General features: G+C 53.7%; 40 non-coding genes across 40 annotated transcripts; 14 read left to right on the forward strand and 26 right to left on the reverse strand.

The window, feature by feature from the left end:
• The first annotated feature begins 379 nt into the window (after positions 1 to 379).
• Positions 380 to 451, forward strand: Trnap-agg. Its single transcript has one exon. It is a non-coding gene; the product is annotated as a tRNA-Pro (tRNA).
• Positions 452 to 645: 194 nt separating this feature from the next.
• On the reverse strand, positions 646 to 718 carry Trnav-aac. The gene has a single exon. It is a non-coding gene; the product is annotated as a tRNA-Val (tRNA).
• Positions 719 to 875: 157 nt separating this feature from the next.
• Trnav-cac lies at positions 876 to 948 on the reverse strand. Its single transcript has one exon. It is a non-coding gene; the product is annotated as a tRNA-Val (tRNA).
• Positions 949 to 1,350: 402 nt separating this feature from the next.
• On the forward strand, positions 1,351 to 1,422 carry Trnap-agg. The gene has a single exon. It is a non-coding gene; the product is annotated as a tRNA-Pro (tRNA).
• Positions 1,423 to 1,616: 194 nt separating this feature from the next.
• On the reverse strand, positions 1,617 to 1,689 carry Trnav-aac. Its single transcript has one exon. It is a non-coding gene; the product is annotated as a tRNA-Val (tRNA).
• Positions 1,690 to 1,846: 157 nt separating this feature from the next.
• Positions 1,847 to 1,919, reverse strand: Trnav-cac. Its single transcript has one exon. It is a non-coding gene; the product is annotated as a tRNA-Val (tRNA).
• A 402-nt stretch (positions 1,920 to 2,321) lies between these two features.
• Positions 2,322 to 2,393, forward strand: Trnap-agg. Its single transcript has one exon. It is a non-coding gene; the product is annotated as a tRNA-Pro (tRNA).
• Positions 2,394 to 2,587: 194 nt separating this feature from the next.
• On the reverse strand, positions 2,588 to 2,660 carry Trnav-aac. The gene has a single exon. It is a non-coding gene; the product is annotated as a tRNA-Val (tRNA).
• A 157-nt stretch (positions 2,661 to 2,817) lies between these two features.
• Trnav-cac lies at positions 2,818 to 2,890 on the reverse strand. Its single transcript has one exon. It is a non-coding gene; the product is annotated as a tRNA-Val (tRNA).
• Positions 2,891 to 3,292: 402 nt separating this feature from the next.
• Trnap-agg lies at positions 3,293 to 3,364 on the forward strand. The gene has a single exon. It is a non-coding gene; the product is annotated as a tRNA-Pro (tRNA).
• Positions 3,365 to 3,558: 194 nt separating this feature from the next.
• Positions 3,559 to 3,631, reverse strand: Trnav-aac. The gene has a single exon. It is a non-coding gene; the product is annotated as a tRNA-Val (tRNA).
• A 157-nt stretch (positions 3,632 to 3,788) lies between these two features.
• Positions 3,789 to 3,861, reverse strand: Trnav-cac. Its single transcript has one exon. It is a non-coding gene; the product is annotated as a tRNA-Val (tRNA).
• A 402-nt stretch (positions 3,862 to 4,263) lies between these two features.
• Positions 4,264 to 4,335, forward strand: Trnap-agg. Its single transcript has one exon. It is a non-coding gene; the product is annotated as a tRNA-Pro (tRNA).
• Positions 4,336 to 4,529: 194 nt separating this feature from the next.
• On the reverse strand, positions 4,530 to 4,602 carry Trnav-aac. Its single transcript has one exon. It is a non-coding gene; the product is annotated as a tRNA-Val (tRNA).
• Positions 4,603 to 4,759: 157 nt separating this feature from the next.
• On the reverse strand, positions 4,760 to 4,832 carry Trnav-cac. Its single transcript has one exon. It is a non-coding gene; the product is annotated as a tRNA-Val (tRNA).
• A 402-nt stretch (positions 4,833 to 5,234) lies between these two features.
• Positions 5,235 to 5,306, forward strand: Trnap-agg. Its single transcript has one exon. It is a non-coding gene; the product is annotated as a tRNA-Pro (tRNA).
• Positions 5,307 to 5,500: 194 nt separating this feature from the next.
• On the reverse strand, positions 5,501 to 5,573 carry Trnav-aac. Its single transcript has one exon. It is a non-coding gene; the product is annotated as a tRNA-Val (tRNA).
• A 157-nt stretch (positions 5,574 to 5,730) lies between these two features.
• On the reverse strand, positions 5,731 to 5,803 carry Trnav-cac. The gene has a single exon. It is a non-coding gene; the product is annotated as a tRNA-Val (tRNA).
• Positions 5,804 to 6,205: 402 nt separating this feature from the next.
• On the forward strand, positions 6,206 to 6,277 carry Trnap-agg. Its single transcript has one exon. It is a non-coding gene; the product is annotated as a tRNA-Pro (tRNA).
• Positions 6,278 to 6,471: 194 nt separating this feature from the next.
• On the reverse strand, positions 6,472 to 6,544 carry Trnav-aac. Its single transcript has one exon. It is a non-coding gene; the product is annotated as a tRNA-Val (tRNA).
• A 157-nt stretch (positions 6,545 to 6,701) lies between these two features.
• On the reverse strand, positions 6,702 to 6,774 carry Trnav-cac. The gene has a single exon. It is a non-coding gene; the product is annotated as a tRNA-Val (tRNA).
• A 402-nt stretch (positions 6,775 to 7,176) lies between these two features.
• Trnap-agg lies at positions 7,177 to 7,248 on the forward strand. Its single transcript has one exon. It is a non-coding gene; the product is annotated as a tRNA-Pro (tRNA).
• Positions 7,249 to 7,442: 194 nt separating this feature from the next.
• Positions 7,443 to 7,515, reverse strand: Trnav-aac. Its single transcript has one exon. It is a non-coding gene; the product is annotated as a tRNA-Val (tRNA).
• Positions 7,516 to 7,672: 157 nt separating this feature from the next.
• On the reverse strand, positions 7,673 to 7,745 carry Trnav-cac. Its single transcript has one exon. It is a non-coding gene; the product is annotated as a tRNA-Val (tRNA).
• Positions 7,746 to 8,147: 402 nt separating this feature from the next.
• On the forward strand, positions 8,148 to 8,219 carry Trnap-agg. Its single transcript has one exon. It is a non-coding gene; the product is annotated as a tRNA-Pro (tRNA).
• Positions 8,220 to 8,413: 194 nt separating this feature from the next.
• Trnav-aac lies at positions 8,414 to 8,486 on the reverse strand. The gene has a single exon. It is a non-coding gene; the product is annotated as a tRNA-Val (tRNA).
• A 157-nt stretch (positions 8,487 to 8,643) lies between these two features.
• Trnav-cac lies at positions 8,644 to 8,716 on the reverse strand. The gene has a single exon. It is a non-coding gene; the product is annotated as a tRNA-Val (tRNA).
• Positions 8,717 to 9,118: 402 nt separating this feature from the next.
• Positions 9,119 to 9,190, forward strand: Trnap-agg. Its single transcript has one exon. It is a non-coding gene; the product is annotated as a tRNA-Pro (tRNA).
• A 194-nt stretch (positions 9,191 to 9,384) lies between these two features.
• Trnav-aac lies at positions 9,385 to 9,457 on the reverse strand. The gene has a single exon. It is a non-coding gene; the product is annotated as a tRNA-Val (tRNA).
• Positions 9,458 to 9,614: 157 nt separating this feature from the next.
• On the reverse strand, positions 9,615 to 9,687 carry Trnav-cac. The gene has a single exon. It is a non-coding gene; the product is annotated as a tRNA-Val (tRNA).
• A 402-nt stretch (positions 9,688 to 10,089) lies between these two features.
• Trnap-agg lies at positions 10,090 to 10,161 on the forward strand. The gene has a single exon. It is a non-coding gene; the product is annotated as a tRNA-Pro (tRNA).
• Positions 10,162 to 10,355: 194 nt separating this feature from the next.
• Positions 10,356 to 10,428, reverse strand: Trnav-aac. Its single transcript has one exon. It is a non-coding gene; the product is annotated as a tRNA-Val (tRNA).
• A 157-nt stretch (positions 10,429 to 10,585) lies between these two features.
• Trnav-cac lies at positions 10,586 to 10,658 on the reverse strand. Its single transcript has one exon. It is a non-coding gene; the product is annotated as a tRNA-Val (tRNA).
• A 402-nt stretch (positions 10,659 to 11,060) lies between these two features.
• Positions 11,061 to 11,132, forward strand: Trnap-agg. Its single transcript has one exon. It is a non-coding gene; the product is annotated as a tRNA-Pro (tRNA).
• Positions 11,133 to 11,326: 194 nt separating this feature from the next.
• Positions 11,327 to 11,399, reverse strand: Trnav-aac. Its single transcript has one exon. It is a non-coding gene; the product is annotated as a tRNA-Val (tRNA).
• A 157-nt stretch (positions 11,400 to 11,556) lies between these two features.
• Positions 11,557 to 11,629, reverse strand: Trnav-cac. The gene has a single exon. It is a non-coding gene; the product is annotated as a tRNA-Val (tRNA).
• Positions 11,630 to 12,031: 402 nt separating this feature from the next.
• Positions 12,032 to 12,103, forward strand: Trnap-agg. The gene has a single exon. It is a non-coding gene; the product is annotated as a tRNA-Pro (tRNA).
• A 194-nt stretch (positions 12,104 to 12,297) lies between these two features.
• On the reverse strand, positions 12,298 to 12,370 carry Trnav-aac. The gene has a single exon. It is a non-coding gene; the product is annotated as a tRNA-Val (tRNA).
• Positions 12,371 to 12,527: 157 nt separating this feature from the next.
• Trnav-cac lies at positions 12,528 to 12,600 on the reverse strand. Its single transcript has one exon. It is a non-coding gene; the product is annotated as a tRNA-Val (tRNA).
• Positions 12,601 to 13,002: 402 nt separating this feature from the next.
• On the forward strand, positions 13,003 to 13,074 carry Trnap-agg. Its single transcript has one exon. It is a non-coding gene; the product is annotated as a tRNA-Pro (tRNA).
• Positions 13,075 to 13,157: the final 83 nt, after the last annotated feature.

Consider the following 13,157-nt stretch of genomic DNA (forward strand, 5'->3'; position numbering starts at 1 on the left):
TGTTCACTCGAACTTGCCTCAGACTTTCTCTCGTCCGCGAATGCACACACGACAGTTCCTTTGTCAGCCTGGAACCCATCACAGCCGAGGGCTCAAGAAGTCTTCGGGGTGCTCGAGAGGGTGTCTGCCGTAGCACCCCTAACGAGATAGCGGCGTTTCGCGCAGTCGTTATTGCAAGTCATATCAGCAAAAGCAATCACTTTCTCAGCAGCAGGCAGTGCGAGCCCAGCGGCAGCTCTACATGAAGGTACCAATAGCCCAGGAAGGCCGCCGACCGCAGGAATTCGCGCCGCCCCCATCCCGCCAGCGTACACGAGACTTCCAGGGCACCCTGGACGACATCGAGGGACTGGAATAATTGGCATTCGCCGTGTCACAGGGCTCGTTGGTCTAGGGGTATGATTCCTGCTTAGGGTGCAGGAGGTCCCGGGTTCAAATCCCGGACGAGCCCTAGCGTTTTGTGCAAAGTGATCGCACGTCAGTGGCTGAGTCAGCGCAAAAAGCTCGCCGTCAATATCAAATGAATTTCTTATTCGATGTGAGCAATTGACACTCGGGTCCGACGCGTGAAGGCGATTACGAAGGTTTCGGGTACAGATGGTAGCAGATGCATGTTAGTACGTCTTGCTTAAAGTGATGAAAAAGTGTTTCCGCCCGGGATCGAAACGGGGACCTTCTGCGTGTTAGGCAGACGTGATAACCGCTACACCACGGAAACTGCTTGTGTGCACCTTACTTCACAGACGACTTATAGTGATGTTGCCATCGTAACTAAAAAATTCAATAAATGTGGTACTTGCAAACGAAGGGACATGCAGCAGATCCACACACGACGTGGCTCATTGGAGGACAATACGACATAGGCAGGAAAATACTGTTCCCGCCCGGGATCGAACCGGGGACCTTCTGCGTGTGAAGCAGACGTGATAACCGCTACACTACGGAAACGACGGACCTGAGGAGTCCATCCTTGTTCACTCGAACTTGCCTCAGACTTTCTCTCGTCCGCGAATGCACACACGACAGTTCCTTTGTCAGCCTGGAACCCATCACAGCCGAGGGCTCAAGAAGTCTTCGGGGTGCTCGAGAGGGTGTCTGCCGTAGCACCCCTAACGAGATAGCGGCGTTTCGCGCAGTCGTTATTGCAAGTCATATCAGCAAAAGCAATCACTTTCTCAGCAGCAGGCAGTGCGAGCCCAGCGGCAGCTCTACATGAAGGTACCAATAGCCCAGGAAGGCCGCCGACCGCAGGAATTCGCGCCGCCCCCATCCCGCCAGCGTACACGAGACTTCCAGGGCACCCTGGACGACATCGAGGGACTGGAATAATTGGCATTCGCCGTGTCACAGGGCTCGTTGGTCTAGGGGTATGATTCCTGCTTAGGGTGCAGGAGGTCCCGGGTTCAAATCCCGGACGAGCCCTAGCGTTTTGTGCAAAGTGATCGCACGTCAGTGGCTGAGTCAGCGCAAAAAGCTCGCCGTCAATATCAAATGAATTTCTTATTCGATGTGAGCAATTGACACTCGGGTCCGACGCGTGAAGGCGATTACGAAGGTTTCGGGTACAGATGGTAGCAGATGCATGTTAGTACGTCTTGCTTAAAGTGATGAAAAAGTGTTTCCGCCCGGGATCGAAACGGGGACCTTCTGCGTGTTAGGCAGACGTGATAACCGCTACACCACGGAAACTGCTTGTGTGCACCTTACTTCACAGACGACTCATAGTGATGTTGCCATCGTAACTAAAAAATTCAATAAATGTGGTACTTGCAAACGAAGGGACATGCAGCAGATCCACACACGACGTGGCTCATTGGAGGACAATACGACATAGGCAGGAAAATACTGTTCCCGCCCGGGATCGAACCGGGGACCTTCTGCGTGTGAAGCAGACGTGATAACCGCTACACTACGGAAACGACGGACCTGAGGAGTCCATCCTTGTTCACTCGAACTTGCCTCAGACTTTCTCTCGTCCGCGAATGCACACACGACAGTTCCTTTGTCAGCCTGGAACCCATCACAGCCGAGGGCGCAAGAAGTCTTCGGGGTGCTCGAGAGGGTGTCTGCCGTAGCACCCCTAACGAGATAGCGGCGTTTCGCGCAGTCGTTATTGCAAGTCATATCAGCAAAAGCAATCACTTTCTCAGCAGCAGGCAGTGCGAGCCCAGCGGCAGCTCTACATGAAGGTACCAATAGCCCAGGAAGGCCGCCGACCGCAGGAATTCGCGCCGCCCCCATCCCGCCAGCGTACACGAGACTTCCAGGGCACCCTGGACGACATCGAGGGACTGGAATAATTGGCATTCGCCGTGTCACAGGGCTCGTTGGTCTAGGGGTATGATTCCTGCTTAGGGTGCAGGAGGTCCCGGGTTCAAATCCCGGACGAGCCCTAGCGTTTTGTGCAAAGTGATCGCACGTCAGTGGCTGAGTCAGCGCAAAAAGCTCGCCGTCAATATCAAATGAATTTCTTATTCGATGTGAGCAATTGACACTCGGGTCCGACGCGTGAAGGCGATTACGAAGGTTTCGGGTACAGATGGTAGCAGATGCATGTTAGTACGTCTTGCTTAAAGTGATGAAAAAGTGTTTCCGCCCGGGATCGAACCGGGGACCTTCTGCGTGTTAGGCAGACGTGATAACCGCTACACCACGGAAACTGCTTGTGTGCACCTTTCTTCACAGACGACTTATAGTGATGTTGCCATCGTAACTAAAAAATTCAATAAATGTGGTACTTGCAACCGAAGGGACATGCAGCAGAACCACACACGACGTGGCTCATTGGAGGACAATACGACATAGGCAGGAAAATACTGTTCCCGCCCGGGATCGAACCGGGGACCTTCTGCGTGTGAAGCAGACGTGATAACCGCTACACTACGGAAACGACGGACCTGAGGAGTCCATCCTTGTTCACTCGAACTTGCCTCAGACTTTCTCTCGTCCGCGAATGCACACACGACAGTTCCTTTGTCAGCCTGGAACCCATCACAGCCGAGGGCGCAAGAAGTCTTCGGGGTGCTCGAGAGGGTGTCTGCCGTAGCACCCCTAACGAGATAGCGGCGTTTCGCGCAGTCGTTATTGCAAGTCATATCAGCAAAAGCAATCACTTTCTCAGCAGCAGGCAGTGCGAGCCCAGCGGCAGCTCTACATGAAGGTACCAATAGCCCAGGAAGGCCGCCGACCGCAGGAATTCGTGCCGCCCCCATCCCGCCAGCGTACACGAGACTTCCAGGGCACCCTGGACGACATCGAGGGACTGGAATAATTGGCATTCGCCGTGTCACAGGGCTCGTTGGTCTAGGGGTATGATTCCTGCTTAGGGTGCAGGAGGTCCCGGTTTCAAATCCCGGACGAGCCCTAGCGTTTTGTGCAAAGTGATCGCACGTCAGTGGCTGAGTCAGCGCAAAAAGCTCGCCGTCAATATCAAATGAATTTCTTATTCGATGTGAGCAATTGACACTCGGGTCCGACGCGTGAAGGCGATTACGAAGGTTTCGGGTACAGATGGTAGCAGATGCATGTTAGTACGTCTTGCTTAAAGTGATGAAAAAGTGTTTCCGCCCGGGATCGAACCGGGGACCTTCTGCGTGTTAGGCAGACGTGATAACCGCTACACCACGGAAACTGCTTGTGTGCACCTTTCTTCACAGACGACTTATAGTGATGTTGCCATCGTAACTAAAAAATTCAATAAATGTGGTACTTGCAACCGAAGGGACATGCAGCAGAACCACACACGACGTGGCTCATTGGAGGACAATACGACATAGGCAGGAAAATACTGTTCCCGCCCGGGATCGAACCGGGGACCTTCTGCGTGTGAAGCAGACGTGATAACCGCTACACTACGGAAACGACGGACCTGAGGAGTCCATCCTTGTTCACTCGAACTTGCCTCAGACTTTCTCTCGTCCGCGAATGCACACACGACAGTTCCTTTGTCAGCCTGGAACCCATCACAGCCGAGGGCGCAAGAAGTCTTCGGGGTGCTCGAGAGGGTGTCTGCCGTAGCACCCCTAACGAGATAGCGGCGTTTCGCGCAGTCGTTATTGCAAGTCATATCAGCAAAAGCAATCACTTTCTCAGCAGCAGGCAGTGCGAGCCCAGCGGCAGCTCTACATGAAGGTACCAATAGCCCAGGAAGGCCGCCGACCGCAGGAATTCGCGCCGCCCCCATCCCGCCAGCGTACACGAGACTTCCAGGGCACCCTGGACGACATCGAGGGACTGGAATAATTGGCATTCGCCGTGTCACAGGGCTCGTTGGTCTAGGGGTATGATTCCTGCTTAGGGTGCAGGAGGTCCCGGGTTCAAATCCCGGACGAGCCCTAGCGTTTTGTGCAAAGTGATCGCACGTCAGTGGCTGAGTCAGCGCAAAAAGCTCGCCGTCAATATCAAATGAATTTCTTATTCGATGTGAGCAATTGACACTCGGGTCCGACGCGTGAAGGCGATTACGAAGGTTTCGGGTACAGATGGTAGCAGATGCATGTTAGTACGTCTTGCTTAAAGTGATGAAAAAGTGTTTCCGCCCGGGATCGAAACGGGGACCTTCTGCGTGTTAGGCAGACGTGATAACCGCTACACCACGGAAACTGCTTGTGTGCACCTTACTTCACAGACGACTTATAGTGATGTTGCCATCGTAACTAAAAAATTCAATAAATGTGGTACTTGCAAACGAAGGGACATGCAGCAGATCCACACACGACGTGGCTCATTGGAGGACAATACGACATAGGCAGGAAAATACTGTTCCCGCCCGGGATCGAACCGGGGACCTTCTGCGTGTGAAGCAGACGTGATAACCGCTACACTACGGAAACGACGGACCTGAGGAGTCCATCCTTGTTCACTCGAACTTGCCTCAGACTTTCTCTCGTCCGCGAATGCACACACGACAGTTCCTTTGTCAGCCTGGAACCCATCACAGCCGAGGGCTCAAGAAGTCTTCGGGGTGCTCGAGAGGGTGTCTGCCGTAGCACCCCTAACGAGATAGCGGCGTTTCGCGCAGTCGTTATTGCAAGTCATATCAGCAAAAGCAATCACTTTCTCAGCAGCAGGCAGTGCGAGCCCAGCGGCAGCTCTACATGAAGGTACCAATAGCCCAGGAAGGCCGCCGACCGCAGGAATTCGCGCCGCCCCCATCCCGCCAGCGTACACGAGACTTCCAGGGCACCCTGGACGACATCGAGGGACTGGAATAATTGGCATTCGCCGTGTCACAGGGCTCGTTGGTCTAGGGGTATGATTCCTGCTTAGGGTGCAGGAGGTCCCGGGTTCAAATCCCGGACGAGCCCTAGCGTTTTGTGCAAAGTGATCGCACGTCAGTGGCTGAGTCAGCGCAAAAAGCTCGCCGTCAATATCAAATGAATTTCTTATTCGATGTGAGCAATTGACACTCGGGTCCGACGCGTGAAGGCGATTACGAAGGTTTCGGGTACAGATGGTAGCAGATGCATGTTAGTACGTCTTGCTTAAAGTGATGAAAAAGTGTTTCCGCCCGGGATCGAAACGGGGACCTTCTGCGTGTTAGGCAGACGTGATAACCGCTACACCACGGAAACTGCTTGTGTGCACCTTACTTCACAGACGACTTATAGTGATGTTGCCATCGTAACTAAAAAATTCAATAAATGTGGTACTTGCAAACGAAGGGACATGCAGCAGATCCACACACGACGTGGCTCATTGGAGGACAATACGACATAGGCAGGAAAATACTGTTCCCGCCCGGGATCGAACCGGGGACCTTCTGCGTGTGAAGCAGACGTGATAACCGCTACACTACGGAAACGACGGACCTGAGGAGTCCATCCTTGTTCACTCGAACTTGCCTCAGACTTTCTCTCGTCCGCGAATGCACACACGACAGTTCCTTTGTCAGCCTGGAACCCATCACAGCCGAGGGCTCAAGAAGTCTTCGGGGTGCTCGAGAGGGTGTCTGCCGTAGCACCCCTAACGAGATAGCGGCGTTTCGCGCAGTCGTTATTGCAAGTCATATCAGCAAAAGCAATCACTTTCTCAGCAGCAGGCAGTGCGAGCCCAGCGGCAGCTCTACATGAAGGTACCAATAGCCCAGGAAGGCCGCCGACCGCAGGAATTCGCGCCGCCCCCATCCCGCCAGCGTACACGAGACTTCCAGGGCACCCTGGACGACATCGAGGGACTGGAATAATTGGCATTCGCCGTGTCACAGGGCTCGTTGGTCTAGGGGTATGATTCCTGCTTAGGGTGCAGGAGGTCCCGGGTTCAAATCCCGGACGAGCCCTAGCGTTTTGTGCAAAGTGATCGCACGTCAGTGGCTGAGTCAGCGCAAAAAGCTCGCCGTCAATATCAAATGAATTTCTTATTCGATGTGAGCAATTGACACTCGGGTCCGACGCGTGAAGGCGATTACGAAGGTTTCGGGTACAGATGGTAGCAGATGCATGTTAGTACGTCTTGCTTAAAGTGATGAAAAAGTGTTTCCGCCCGGGATCGAAACGGGGACCTTCTGCGTGTTAGGCAGACGTGATAACCGCTACACCACGGAAACTGCTTGTGTGCACCTTACTTCACAGACGACTTATAGTGATGTTGCCATCGTAACTAAAAAATTCAATAAATGTGGTACTTGCAAACGAAGGGACATGCAGCAGATCCACACACGACGTGGCTCATTGGAGGACAATACGACATAGGCAGGAAAATACTGTTCCCGCCCGGGATCGAACCGGGGACCTTCTGCGTGTGAAGCAGACGTGATAACCGCTACACTACGGAAACGACGGACCTGAGGAGTCCATCCTTGTTCACTCGAACTTGCCTCAGACTTTCTCTCGTCCGCGAATGCACACACGACAGTTCCTTTGTCAGCCTGGAACCCATCACAGCCGAGGGCTCAAGAAGTCTTCGGGGTGCTCGAGAGGGTGTCTGCCGTAGCACCCCTAACGAGATAGCGGCGTTTCGCGCAGTCGTTATTGCAAGTCATATCAGCAAAAGCAATCACTTTCTCAGCAGCAGGCAGTGCGAGCCCAGCGGCAGCTCTACATGAAGGTACCAATAGCCCAGGAAGGCCGCCGACCGCAGGAATTCGCGCCGCCCCCATCCCGCCAGCGTACACGAGACTTCCAGGGCACCCTGGACGACATCGAGGGACTGGAATAATTGGCATTCGCCGTGTCACAGGGCTCGTTGGTCTAGGGGTATGATTCCTGCTTAGGGTGCAGGAGGTCCCGGGTTCAAATCCCGGACGAGCCCTAGCGTTTTGTGCAAAGTGATCGCACGTCAGTGGCTGAGTCAGCGCAAAAAGCTCGCCGTCAATATCAAATGAATTTCTTATTCGATGTGAGCAATTGACACTCGGGTCCGACGCGTGAAGGCGATTACGAAGGTTTCGGGTACAGATGGTAGCAGATGCATGTTAGTACGTCTTGCTTAAAGTGATGAAAAAGTGTTTCCGCCCGGGATCGAAACGGGGACCTTCTGCGTGTTAGGCAGACGTGATAACCGCTACACCACGGAAACTGCTTGTGTGCACCTTACTTCACAGACGACTTATAGTGATGTTGCCATCGTAACTAAAAAATTCAATAAATGTGGTACTTGCAAACGAAGGGACATGCAGCAGATCCACACACGACGTGGCTCATTGGAGGACAATACGACATAGGCAGGAAAATACTGTTCCCGCCCGGGATCGAACCGGGGACCTTCTGCGTGTGAAGCAGACGTGATAACCGCTACACTACGGAAACGACGGACCTGAGGAGTCCATCCTTGTTCACTCGAACTTGCCTCAGACTTTCTCTCGTCCGCGAATGCACACACGACAGTTCCTTTGTCAGCCTGGAACCCATCACAGCCGAGGGCTCAAGAAGTCTTCGGGGTGCTCGAGAGGGTGTCTGCCGTAGCACCCCTAACGAGATAGCGGCGTTTCGCGCAGTCGTTATTGCAAGTCATATCAGCAAAAGCAATCACTTTCTCAGCAGCAGGCAGTGCGAGCCCAGCGGCAGCTCTACATGAAGGTACCAATAGCCCAGGAAGGCCGCCGACCGCAGGAATTCGCGCCGCCCCCATCCCGCCAGCGTACACGAGACTTCCAGGGCACCCTGGACGACATCGAGGGACTGGAATAATTGGGATTCGCCGTGTCACAGGGCTCGTTGGTCTAGGGGTATGATTCCTGCTTAGGGTGCAGGAGGTCCCGGGTTCAAATCCCGGACGAGCCCTAGCGTTTTGTGCAAAGTGATCGCACGTCAGTGGCTGAGTCAGCGCAAAAAGCTCGCCGTCAATATCAAATGAATTTCTTATTCGATGTGAGCAATTGACACTCGGGTCCGACGCGTGAAGGCGATTACGAAGGTTTCGGGTACAGATGGTAGCAGATGCATGTTAGTACGTCTTGCTTAAAGTGATGAAAAAGTGTTTCCGCCCGGGATCGAACCGGGGACCTTCTGCGTGTTAGGCAGACGCGATAACCGCTACACCACGGAAACTGCTTGTGTGCACCTTTCTTCACAGACGACTTATAGTGATGTTGCCATCGTAACTAAAAAATTCAATAAATGTGGTACTTGCAACCGAAGGGACATGCAGCAGAACCACACACGACGTGGCTCATTGGAGGACAATACGACATAGGCAGGAAAATACTGTTCCCGCCCGGGATCGAACCGGGGACCTTCTGCGTGTGAAGCAGACGTGATAACCGCTACACTACGGAAACGACGGACCTGAGGAGTCCATCCTTGTTCACTCGAACTTGCCTCAGACTTTCTCTCGTCCGCGAATGCACACACGACAGTTCCTTTGTCAGCCTGGAACCCATCACAGCCGAGGGCGCAAGAAGTCTTCGGGGTGCTCGAGAGGGTGTCTGCCGTAGCACCCCTAACGAGATAGCGGCGTTTCGCGCAGTCGTTATTGCAAGTCATATCAGCAAAAGCAATCACTTTCTCAGCAGCAGGCAGTGCGAGCCCAGCGGCAGCTCTACATGAAGGTACCAATAGCCCAGGAAGGCCGCCGACCGCAGGAATTCGCGCCGCCCCCATCCCGCCAGCGTACACGAGACTTCCAGGGCACCCTGGACGACATCGAGGGACTGGAATAATTGGCATTCGCCGTGTCACAGGGCTCGTTGGTCTAGGGGTATGATTCCTGCTTAGGGTGCAGGAGGTCCCGGGTTCAAATCCCGGACGAGCCCTAGCGTTTTGTGCAAAGTGATCGCACGTCAGTGGCTGAGTCAGCGCAAAAAGCTCGCCGTCAATATCAAATGAATTTCTTATTCGATGTGAGCAATTGACACTCGGGTCCGACGCGTGAAGGCGATTACGAAGGTTTCGGGTACAGATGGTAGCAGATGCATGTTAGTACGTCTTGCTTAAAGTGATGAAAAAGTGTTTCCGCCCGGGATCGAAACGGGGACCTTCTGCGTGTTAGGCAGACGTGATAACCGCTACACCACGGAAACTGCTTGTGTGCACCTTTCTTCACAGACGACTTATAGTGATGTTGCCATCGTAACTAAAAAATTCAATAAATGTGGTACTTGCAACCGAAGGGACATGCAGCAGAACCACACACGACGTGGCTCATTGGAGGACAATACGACATAGGCAGGAAAATACTGTTCCCGCCCGGGATCGAACCGGGGACCTTCTGCGTGTGAAGCAGACGTGATAACCGCTACACTACGGAAACGACGGACCTGAGGAGTCCATCCTTGTTCACTCGAACTTGCCTCAGACTTTCTCTCGTCCGCGAATGCACACACGACAGTTCCTTTGTCAGCCTGGAACCCATCACAGCCGAGGGCGCAAGAAGTCTTCGGGGTGCTCGAGAGGGTGTCTGCCGTAGCACCCCTAACGAGATAGCGGCGTTTCGCGCAGTCGTTATTGCAAGTCATATCAGCAAAAGCAATCACTTTCTCAGCAGCAGGCAGTGCGAGCCCAGCGGCAGCTCTACATGAAGGTACCAATAGCCCAGGAAGGCCGCCGACCGCAGGAATTCGTGCCGCCCCCATCCCGCCAGCGTACACGAGACTTCCAGGGCACCCTGGACGACATCGAGGGACTGGAATAATTGGCATTCGCCGTGTCACAGGGCTCGTTGGTCTAGGGGTATGATTCCTGCTTAGGGTGCAGGAGGTCCCGGGTTCAAATCCCGGACGAGCCCTAGCGTTTTGTGCAAAGTGATCGCACGTCAGTGGCTGAGTCAGCGCAAAAAGCTCGCCGTCAATATCAAATGAATTTCTTATTCGATGTGAGCAATTGACACTCGGGTCCGACGCGTGAAGGCGATTACGAAGGTTTCGGGTACAGATGGTAGCAGATGCATGTTAGTACGTCTTGCTTAAAGTGATGAAAAAGTGTTTCCGCCCGGGATCGAACCGGGGACCTTCTGCGTGTTAGGCAGACGTGATAACCGCTACACCACGGAAACTGCTTGTGTGCACCTTTCTTCACAGACGACTTATAGTGATGTTGCCATCGTAACTAAAAAATTCAATAAATGTGGTACTTGCAACCGAAGGGACATGCAGCAGAACCACACACGACGTGGCTCATTGGAGGACAATACGACATAGGCAGGAAAATACTGTTCCCGCCCGGGATCGAACCGGGGACCTTCTGCGTGTGAAGCAGACGTGATAACCGCTACACTACGGAAACGACGGACCTGAGGAGTCCATCCTTGTTCACTCGAACTTGCCTCAGACTTTCTCTCGTCCGCGAATGCACACACGACAGTTCCTTTGTCAGCCTGGAACCCATCACAGCCGAGGGCGCAAGAAGTCTTCGGGGTGCTCGAGAGGGTGTCTGCCGTAGCACCCCTAACGAGATAGCGGCGTTTCGCGCAGTCGTTATTGCAAGTCATATCAGCAAAAGCAATCACTTTCTCAGCAGCAGGCAGTGCGAGCCCAGCGGCAGCTCTACATGAAGGTACCAATAGCCCAGGAAGGCCGCCGACCGCAGGAATTCGCGCCGCCCCCATCCCGCCAGCGTACACGAGACTTCCAGGGCACCCTGGACGACATCGAGGGACTGGAATAATTGGCATTCGCCGTGTCACAGGGCTCGTTGGTCTAGGGGTATGATTCCTGCTTAGGGTGCAGGAGGTCCCGGGTTCAAATCCCGGACGAGCCCTAGCGTTTTGTGCAAAGTGATCGCACGTCAGTGGCTGAGTCAGCGCAAAAAGCTCGCCGTCAATATCAAATGAATTTCTTATTCGATGTGAGCAATTGACACTCGGGTCCGACGCGTGAAGGCGATTACGAAGGTTTCGGGTACAGATGGTAGCAGATGCATGTTAGTACGTCTTGCTTAAAGTGATGAAAAAGTGTTTCCGCCCGGGATCGAACCGGGGACCTTCTGCGTGTTAGGCAGACGTGATAACCGCTACACCACGGAAACTGCTTGTGTGCACCTTTCTTCACAGACGACTTATAGTGATGTTGCCATCGTAACTAAAAAATTCAATAAATGTGGTACTTGCAACCGAAGGGACATGCAGCAGAACCACACACGACGTGGCTCATTGGAGGACAATACGACATAGGCAGGAAAATACTGTTCCCGCCCGGGATCGAACCGGGGACCTTCTGCGTGTGAAGCAGACGTGATAACCGCTACACTACGGAAACGACGGACCTGAGGAGTCCATCCTTGTTCACTCGAACTTGCCTCAGACTTTCTCTCGTCCGCGAATGCACACACGACAGTTCCTTTGTCAGCCTGGAACCCATCACAGCCGAGGGCGCAAGAAGTCTTCGGGGTGCTCGAGAGGGTGTCTGCCGTAGCACCCCTAACGAGATAGCGGCGTTTCGCGCAGTCGTTATTGCAAGTCATATCAGCAAAAGCAATCACTTTCTCAGCAGCAGGCAGTGCGAGCCCAGCGGCAGCTCTACATGAAGGTACCAATAGCCCAGGAAGGCCGCCGACCGCAGGAATTCGCGCCGCCCCCATCCCGCCAGCGTACACGAGACTTCCAGGGCACCCTGGACGACATCGAGGGACTGGAATAATTGGCATTCGCCGTGTCACAGGGCTCGTTGGTCTAGGGGTATGATTCCTGCTTAGGGTGCAGGAGGTCCCGGGTTCAAATCCCGGACGAGCCCTAGCGTTTTGTGCAAAGTGATCGCACGTCAGTGGCTGAGTCAGCGCAAAAAGCTCGCCGTCAATATCAAATGAATTTCTTATTCGATGTGAGCAATTGACACTCGGGTCCGACGCGTGAAGGCGATTACGAAGGTTTCGGGTACAGATGGTAGCAGATGCATGTTAGTACGTCTTGCTTAAAGTGATGAAAAAGTGTTTCCGCCCGGGATCGAACCGGGGACCTTCTGCGTGTTAGGCAGACGTGATAACCGCTACACCACGGAAACTGCTTGTGTGCACCTTTCTTCACAGACGACTTATAGTGATGTTGCCATCGTAACTAAAAAATTCAATAAATGTGGTACTTGCAACCGAAGGGACATGCAGCAGAACCACACACGACGTGGCTCATTGGAGGACAATACGACATAGGCAGGAAAATACTGTTCCCGCCCGGGATCGAACCGGGGACCTTCTGCGTGTGAAGCAGACGTGATAACCGCTACACTACGGAAACGACGGACCTGAGGAGTCCATCCTTGTTCACTCGAACTTGCCTCAGACTTTCTCTCGTCCGCGAATGCACACACGACAGTTCCTTTGTCAGCCTGGAACCCATCACAGCCGAGGGCTCAAGAAGTCTTCGGGGTGCTCGAGAGGGTGTCTGCCGTAGCACCCCTAACGAGATAGCGGCGTTTCGCGCAGTCGTTATTGCAAGTCATATCAGCAAAAGCAATCACTTTCTCAGCAGCAGGCAGTGCGAGCCCAGCGGCAGCTCTACATGAAGGTACCAATAGCCCAGGAAGGCCGCCGACCGCAGGAATTCGCGCCGCCCCCATCCCGCCAGCGTACACGAGACTTCCAGGGCACCCTGGACGACATCGAGGGACTGGAATAATTGGCATTCGCCGTGTCACAGGGCTCGTTGGTCTAGGGGTATGATTCCTGCTTAGGGTGCAGGAGGTCCCGGGTTCAAATCCCGGACGAGCCCTAGCGTTTTGTGCAAAGTGATCGCACGTCAGTGGCTGAGTCAGCGCAAAAAGCTCGCCGTCAATATCAAATGAATTTCTTATT

Source organism: Schistocerca americana, chromosome 2 (genome assembly GCF_021461395.2).
Source record: "Schistocerca americana isolate TAMUIC-IGC-003095 chromosome 2, iqSchAmer2.1, whole genome shotgun sequence".
Taxonomy (NCBI): Eukaryota; Metazoa; Arthropoda; class Insecta; order Orthoptera; family Acrididae; genus Schistocerca; species Schistocerca americana.